The 9,008-nt window shown below is 51.2% G+C and overlaps 1 long non-coding RNA gene across 1 annotated transcript; it reads right to left on the bottom strand.

Annotated features, from left to right (window-relative positions):
• Positions 1–4,426: 4,426 nt before the first annotated feature.
• Positions 4,427–8,643, bottom strand: LOC309868392. Its single transcript, XR_014313680.1, has 3 exons — positions 8,225–8,643; positions 6,986–7,094; positions 4,427–4,787 (listed from the first exon to the last, which is right to left on the bottom strand). It is a non-coding gene; the product is annotated as an uncharacterized lncRNA (long non-coding RNA).
• Positions 8,644–9,008: the final 365 nt, after the last annotated feature.

The raw sequence follows: 9,008 nt of genomic DNA, 5'->3' as shown, positions 1-9,008 counted from the left end.
GTGCTGAATCACCAGCTTCTACTCCTGAAACCAATATTACTCTCCAGGTCAATTAACTAGAGTTTAAATAAAAATTTGAAACAACAACAACAAAAAAACAGTTTATGTTTGTCTTCGGAATATCGATCTACTGGATGATGAGCAGTTTGAGGGGTGGTTTTCGCTGCTTCTCCGAGTTTCCAGAACAGGGCTGGGCGCACGTAGGCGCTCCCTCTCATTCTAACTTAACTCTGATCCTTCTCAGTTCCGCTTGCCGCCGTTCTCTTCTTGCACATTCAAAAGCTGCATCTGCCTTGTGATCCCGGGGTCCTGGACTGTAAACTAAGTTTTCTGAAACCTCAGTCTGTATTCTGGCTTCTCTTGAACTAATACGTACAGACGAGCTGTGCAAACCTGACCTCTGATGTGATGCTTACATACAGAAAAAGCCGGTAATAAAGATAGGTTTATACCTGTCTTTTTTTAACCAACGTCTGCCTGCCCTCAAAGTCTCCACAAACACACTCACAGGGGCCCCTCCTCCCTGAGGGCCTTCAGCCCAGACACCCCACACGGGGTCACCCCTCCTCTCTCTGGGTCTTCTCTCCTGCCAATGGCTGGGTTTGTGTTCACTCCCCATTTCCGCAGAGACGCTTGGACTCTGACCCCTCCCTGTGCCCTCTCACACTGGACAAAAATGAGACATCCCTGGGCTGCTTGAAAAAGGACAGAAATGAGACCAAGGGGGACTTTCACGGGCTCAACCTAGTTCATCACCGCAACCTAGTCTTAGAAATCCGCGTGTTGACACTTTTGCTGGAAATGATAAATGAAGGGTCCTTTGAAGAAAGTTTGAAAATATGGGCAAAACCCATAGGAGGAAATAGAACTCATTTATGTTAGCCAGACCCGGCAATGCCTACCGTTACTTTGGGGGTGCGCTCTGTACCCCGACTCTTTGCGGCTAGGGCAATGTGAGGCGACAACCCTCGCTGTTTGTCATGTCAAATAAACGTTCATTCGCATGCCACAAGCACAGGGGCCCTACTCGGAACCACAGCGACCCTCGTCAGCTTCACATTTCCAGCTGATGTCGAAGTCAGCGACTGCACGGAATTCTATCGTAGTAACAGAACCAATGGTGGAGTCAGTCTCTGAGTCTTGAACACTTCTGACGTTAACCGTCCTTCACGACCTCAGTAACCACGGTGGCCCACAGACCGTTAGGAGCAGAGCCAGTTTTCCGTATCACAGAATGTTTCTAGGAATGGAGTTGCTGGCTCAACAGGGCATGGACGGTATTCCGTCTATGGTTATAGACTGAGAGACTCCTTCCGGGAATTCCGCACCAATTTAGACTTTAGCCAAGAGTAAACGAGATGGTCTGTCTACCAGAAATTCTAACAGAAACGGCGGTTTTATTAAAAGGAAGAAAAGAAACACTTGCAAATTTGTTAGCCAAAAAAAAAAAAAAAAAAAAAAGAGAGAGAGAGAGAGAGAGAGAAAGAAAAAAGAAATCTCAACATTTTTAAGAATTTGAATTTCTTTTCATTACCAGAGAGGCTGAGGGGCTTTTCCTGTGTCTCAGGCCCCGCAGTTCTTGTTCTACGAGCAAGTCGGAAGCTGTCTTGCTGTTCCAAGCAGTTTGCCTGTAATCCTTGTAACATATGGTTCCCTTGCTGCTGCTTCTTCTTTTTTTTCCCTAAGATTTTATTTATTTATTTGAGAGAGAAAGCACACAGATGGGCAGAGGGAGAAGGAGCCTCCCTAGGGAACAGGGAGCCTGATGTGGGGCTCGATCCTAAGACCCTGAGATCATGACCTGAGCAGAAGGCAGGTGCCCCCTCCTTCTCTTCTCATACACCTTGCAATGAATGTTTTTTGACTTTCTGATGGTTTTCACTTTCTCCAAGCCCAGGGTGACCCACAGATGACCCACCGGCTGGCAGTGACCATGCGGGGCTTGGCTGCGGTGGCTCCTAGGACCAGAGAGCACCAGCCCCCAAGCCTCAGGAAGCAGAGGAGAAAGCCTGCACCTCCATAACGTCGTGGCGGGTCCTGAGTATTAATCAAATCTGCCTGCATCTTGCGAGTAATCTCGGCCATTGATTTTCTTCTTGGAAAGTCCTCTTCTCTTCTTGACATAAAGGTTCCTCGATTCTTTTAAACTGTTGTTATTTTTAATGTTCCGGCTTTTTATATGTTTCATTTAATTCCTCTTTAATTTATTTTTATATATGGTATGAGTTAAGGGTCTGAATTGATTTTTTTTCCTCCAATCAAGTCTACACATTTTTCAACATCATTTATTGAATTAATTGTCTTTCTCTGTTACCTGTTAACTTGTTCTCTATCAGCATTTGTTTCTGGGCGAGCTATTCTCCTCCTGCAATGCCCGTGCGGGGGAATGTCCTCGCCCCGCAACTCCAATAGCACTGGCTCTCCTCCTTGGCTCACTTATAATTTATTTTCTTTCTTTCTTTCTTTCTTTCTTTCTTTCTTTCTTTCTTTCTTTCTTTCTTTCTTTCTTTCTTTCTTTCTTTCTTCTTTCCTTTTTTTTTTTTTTTCCTTGAATTTTCCTTGGAAGTTTGTGTTTCATCTCTGAGTCCTTCCGTGGTGTGAGACCATGGCTCGGCTGTCTGACCACAGATAAGAATTTTGCCTGAGGGCTGGTGGGAACGAGGTCTCTGGGAGGACGTGGCTGCACAGGGGGCCCGGCCGAGGCTGTGGGGAGATGCGGTTGGGAGCCCTGCTCTGGGCGCCCTGCTGTCAATTCGTTCCCCGGATCCTGAGCACCTGTGATGACTTGGATCTCTACCTTGATGTTTCTGGTCACTTGGCAGGCTCCCAGCTACTGACTCAGGGTGGTCATGCCCGTGTCCGACCGCGGTCCTCAAACTTGTCTAATGACTTCTGGGCGGCATCCTGTATCCAGCTCAGTGCTGGGCAGGGGGAGTCCCTGCAGGCGGGAGGCACACAGTCTGGGCCATCTTGAACTGGGGCCACTAGCCACTTGAAACACATTAATGCCACTGAATGTCGCTGACTTTAATGTCAACTGTTTTCGTTCACCCTCCAGCAGTCACAAGGGATGAGTATCTCATGGGTAGACGCGGTGTGAAGTCAACCGCTCTGCCAGCCACACTGCCCGGTCTCGACACAGAACTCAAGCGACATGTCTTCATGTTCACCTGCTCCTGCCATCGGAGCCGACGGGGGCCGCTCTCCTGTGGACCCGGACAGAGTCCCCAGCTCGGCTTGCTAAAGCATCAGCACCCTCCAGGCATGCACGAGGCACCGGCTGAAGAGCAGATGGGGAAGACTCATGCGCGGTGACTCACAGACACACGCGGAGGCGCTCGTCCACCTCCAACACTGTCCACAGCTGCCCGGGCCACCACTGCTACGCCAACATCTCTCCCCATCTCTCACTGCTCCAACCACCCTAAGATCTTTGCCAGTTTTCTTTGCTAAATCAAAGACGTTCGTCTTTACTTCAACGGCCCTCTCAGCTGCTGTGTCCCCTGTGGACCATTCCCTCCTTGAAATGTGACCTAACCAACTGACGCTGAGGCCATGCTCTCTCTCCCTTTGCCCCGCCTCCCTGACAGCCGCCTTTCTGTGACTCTCAGAGACCTGTCTTGGGTTCTGGCCCTCTCCCACGATTTCTTCATGTGGTCTCAACTCACCCCATATCTGCTTCTCCTCCTCAGATCCCTCCTTGAAATCCAGCCATAAATGTCAGCTACCTCTTCAGTCCTCCAGGCAACAAGCTCAGCTGACACATCCGAGACAGAATCTGCCCTTCTTGCTCCCGGCATCCTGGGGCCGTGGAGACTCACTGACATCTCTGCCTCATATCTCAACCTGCCCTGGGTCCCCATCCTCTCTGCCTTGCATCTGGACCCCATCGTGTGTGTTTTGTCCTGCGTCCTCATATCTGAGCACACATACGTGTGTTGTGTTACCCACTGCCTCCAGCATCTCCCCCATCGTGGTGCAATGTCCTTTATAATTCAAGTCCTTCATAAGTTTCCTGCTGCACTTGGAAGTGGACACTGCTCAGCCTGGCTCAGGGCCCTGCAGGATTGGTCCTTCCGCCCCTGTACTCTCTCGTCACCCTGCTGTCCCGGGCCAGGGGAGCCCAGCAGGTCCCTCTCCATCCCCACCATCTCTGATCCCACCCCTCAGCCCTCGGATCTTGCAGGTAATGTCTCCTGCCTGTGGCCGGTCCTCACACTGGCTGGTGGAGGCCCAGAGCCCTCCTGCCCTCGCGCTCACCCTCGGGCTCCTCCCAGACAGGTGGGTGCCAGGGACCAGGCCCAAGTGAAGCAGGAAAGGATTATCTTTCTTTTTTCTTGTTTGCCCATGAGATTTGGTTTGGTCGGATTCAGAGACGAACACCGGACAACAGCCACACCATAGTTTTTTGTTTTGTTTTTGTTTTTTTAATATTCACAGAACCTTCACACAATCCTAAAATACCTGAGATGTTTATAATTCTGGGCATGTGTTGACAAGAATGGCCTGCAGGTGGCATTTACAAGAAAAGGTCTACAAGTCAGATAGGACTCTCCGGTGCATTGTCATCGAAGACATACGGAGTCCTGACGGACGCCCTCCGAGGCCGTTCATCCACCTGGTCTTTCCAGCTCCGCCTGGACAGACTCAGGACACCCCGCGCAGGTCCGCTCGGGCTCCTCCCAACAGGGCAGGGGTAGGACCAGCCATCTGCTTGGGGAGGACATTTTGTCTGACTGGAGGTGTCAATGACTCCCCTGGAACTCACGTAAGACTTCTTGATGTCACTGAAATACACCGAGTGTAAAGCAATTTAAAAATGATCTTGTGTCTTAAATTTTAAAGGAAATCTTTTCATTGCATGGATTCTGAATTCTTTTTTTTTTTAATTTTTTATTTTTTATAAACATATATTTTTATCCCGAGGGGTACAGGTCTGTGAATCACCAGGTTTACACACTTCACAGCACTCACCAAAGCACATACCCTCCCCAATGTGGATTCTGAATTCTTATTACCTTCCGATTACCTGGGGACAGTGAACGTGGTTTTACTTACCCTTCATGTTTCTTGGGTTTCAGGTCAAAAATGTGTCAGTTACAATTCAAAAATGCATGTTCTAAATGGAAACTTTTATGACATCCTTGGGTCCATCCAAAATTGGGTCCTTCCTTTCCAAGTGAACTTTAATAGATCGGCACATGAACTCTTCTCAGAATCAGGGCTACAGGCGTGGACACTGGCATACTTGCCAAGAAGTAGCTCTGGTGGGCCCATTTGTGGGGATATGTGGTAGGGCGTCCGAGTGAGTTCTGTGGAGTGATTTCAATTCAGACACCAGGTCCAGCCTGGGGCAGCTCCAAGAGCCCCAGTGGACAGAGGACGCCTGCCCTCTCTGCATTCAGCCTTGTCGGACAAGGCACAGGAGGGACGAGGAGCCCTGCCGTGGGCGCATCACTTTCTCCTGGGCTCGCCTCCCTGTTCCTGAAGCTTCCACGTTGCCGGAACCCCGCACAGAGCATTCTCACGTATGGTGCCAGTAAACCGGTTTGGGGATAAACATATTTTAAAATGTCAGCCTGCTTATTTGGTCCATGGGATGAGAAAGGCAAGATTCTCAGAAAATGCCATGTTTGGCTTGGACTTTGTCCCTGGAATGTGGAATGGAACACATGCTAGATTCTCCCAGAGCATCGCAAGGATTAAAAGAGAAAGTGTGAGCAAAAGCAATCGGCGAACTCCCATATGCCACATTGCACCAAGTTTCATTAGTCATTATTTGCCATACGTGCCATGATTAGAACAATCAGACTGTATTGTCACATATCCATCGAGGGAGAGGATGTAAAACCTTAAAAAAATAAGAACTTGTACTGAATGTCCGAACTCAGAGACCGGCATAAAAACCTCCCATTAAAAAAAAACAAAAGGAAGGCGGGAAGGAGCAAAATGGGAAGGAAAAAGATGCCCTTCACACTCAGATGCCACAGAACCACCTGAGGGGACGTGAAAGGTCAGTAAGAAAGAGACCATCCGGCTCGGGGAGGCTGGCTGCGGCGGAGTGAACGACCAGAGGTCTCAGCTCAGCATCCCCCGTGCTGTCTGGTTGGAGACTTTCCCGGGACAAAAGCCTCACCTGTGCCCTTAGCTCCCGCAGTCCGCTCTGGCCACCATCAGACGGTGCGGGCATGACCCGACACCTGGCTGGGCCGCCACGTCTTGGGGCCGCTCCTCCGTGCATATGCGCGCCAGCAGCAGCGGCAGCTGCAGCCTCCCTGGGAGCTGGGCAGAAAGGCAAGGCCTCGGCCAGCCCGGCCTGTGCGGTCAGCATCTGGTTGTGGCTGTGGGAGCCGGCGGGGTCGTGCGCTCTTTGACGCGTGAGAGGCCCCACGTCCACCAGCTTCCACCGGATCGTCGGTCCTCAGTGCGTCTTTCCGTGCCCCAGTGTGGCTGGGCCCTCCCGGGGCTGGTCCTGCCCATCCGCCGCTGCGACCACTGCCCACGGAGATAAGATCGCGTCTCCTCGCCATGTCCCGGAGAGCCTGGGGGCTCCTCGGGGGTCCCTGCAGCCCCCACGAGGGCAGCCCCATCAGGGATTTGCATTCCTATCTGCCCCTGCCCTGTGTGCCGGGTGCCAACCGACCCGCCCGCCCGCCACCCTTCCCTCACCACCTCCGTCCAGCGGCACCGCCGTTCAACACGTGTCTCTGTTAGTAAGACGGACTTTCCAAAAGGAGATCCTGGTACCTGTTGATTTGTTTTAGTTTGCACATTCATATCTTCCTCGAGTATGATGCCAGGCTTTGGGAGAGGGACCCGCAGCGTCTCACCCTCGGCCCTGTGGAGAGCGCCTTACTATGCAAAGGGAGTCCAGGGTGAGCGAGTGAGAGGCTTTGGCTGGCGGAGGTTTTTGGACTCAGAGACTCCCCACATTTCCAGACCAACATATTTTGCCCCTGCAGGCGCAGAGGCTGCCCTGTGTTACCTTCCCATGGACAGTCCTCTGTGTCCGTGCACTCATCCCACTGGCATCTCTCTGCCACGTGGACAATTCAACGTTGTTGGGAAATGGGCTGCTGGCAAGAAACGTTGCTCTAGAAAAGAATATTTCTCTTATTTTATAAGCGTTTTCTGTGCGCTTATTTGTAATAGTCTTAAAGATATAGAAGTTGAATTTGTCCATCACGGAATTTCAGGAGTAATTGAAAGGGACCCTAAGACTCTCCCCTGATTGCACATTTACACCAGTGTTTTTCTTCTGTGATCACAAGCAACCCCACACACCCATGCATGGTGTGTTTGCTGTTCAGGTGGTCTGCAAACATTTTTTAAGTAGAGACAAAGTGTATTGTTGTGTAAGCATAGACTTGAATGTGCCTTCCCCGCTTTTTATGACTTGAAGCAGGTTTGTTTAGAGACTGGAACCAATTTAAGCCTCTTAAACTTGACAAAAAACTAAATAAGTGCTATTTCCCACTTGTTAATGGGATTTCCCCCCATTCAGCTGTGGGAGAACCACTCCGTCAGGGAAGAAGAGAAATGCAGCACTAAGCGATCTGAGAGCCCGTGAGGGTGGCCGGAAACCGTGGTGTGCAATTCCTCTGGTGCACGGATGGACGGCCAGAGTGCAGGGTCCCCGTGCCCACGGCGGAGCTGCAGGGGTAGCAGACACCCACACCATGCAGGAGGCGTCCAAGGCAGAGTGCTTGTGATTAAAATGCAAGAGGATGTGGAAAGGTCGGCAAAATGTGGTGGGTCCTTGAGCCAACACACCTGGGCAAGAAGAGCTAGAATCTGCAAAGGGCATCGGAGGAAGATGTGTCCTGTGGGGCATCCAGGGGTTTGAGGGACCTGGGAAGGTACCATTCACACCTGTGACCTGCTTGCTCAGCCGGCAAGAATGAATGCCCAAGCAACTGAGCTCATGGCCAGCGTGAGCGTTGATACCTGAAGCTACCTCGAGCATAAAGCCGCGCTCCCAACCCGCACAGGCTCAAGGGCTGGCGCCCCGAGATCTTCCCCCTGCCCCACCACACATCCACTCAGAGTCGGAGCGCCACCGAAGTAGAAAGCACGTGGGATTTTGATCGTAAACTCCTGATCTCAGGCTCCGGCTTCAGGTCAAGGCACAGAAGCTCGGCCACTATGCAGGGAACCCCTGACCTTTTCAGGGTCCCAGTATCACTCATCAACAAAATTGTGGTAAGAATAAATGTCCTCTCACCTCAGAGTTTCACGAGGCCGGGACAAAATCACGAGTGGAAGTGTCTTGGGAAGTCTGCAAAACCGTGCAAACACTCCTGGTTGTCGGTGACCCGTGGGCGAGCAGGAGCAGGCAGGGTAGTTCAGAGGCTCTCAGAGGGACCCCGAGCACTGCAGGGCTTGAGTCAGGTCACAGAGGAAGGTGCTGCCGATAAGGGAGGATTCACTCCATCTGGATGGAAGCCTGGCGTGGAGGGAGGCAAGCTGTTGTTGACGTCTGTGATTTTGTCATTTCTGAATTCACGTCCTTGGGACCTTGACGCTGTGTGGCTGGGCCACTCTGCATTCGTGGCTGGAGTCGGGAGCGCGCTCTGGGTTCTCAGTTGTTCTAATCACACCGGGGAACGCGCCGTCAGGGAGACAATGGGCCTATTCTCCCTGCTCCTGAATACACGGCCTCAAAAAGACGGCAGTTCCAGAGTTCCAGGAAGTAACTATGCAAATAGTGTTCGTAGTGCCTTGAAATTTATTCCCAGACAGACCAACTTCCTCATTCTGGAAATGGTAGCAATGCACCTCACATGAGGGAGATACGCTTGCCTTTTACTTGTAATGCCGGGTAGAGCCTTGCCATTGTCCCCATAATGGCAGAGACAATACCATTAATGCAGCGACACAGGCCCTTCTAGGCACCGTCTTCCAGAACCTTCCATTTTCCACGAATTTCATCTCGGGCGCACCCCAGGATGCACTGTGGGTGGGTGTGGTTTTTCCAAAACAGAAGACATCATCTCCTCCCCTTTTAT

This window comes from Mustela nivalis (genome assembly GCF_964662115.1).
Source record: "Mustela nivalis genome assembly, chromosome: 7".
Lineage (NCBI taxonomy): Eukaryota > Metazoa > Chordata > Mammalia > Carnivora > Mustelidae > Mustela > Mustela nivalis.
Note: the sequence above shows the minus strand (reverse complement) of the source record. Positions and strands in the feature narration are given on the sequence as shown.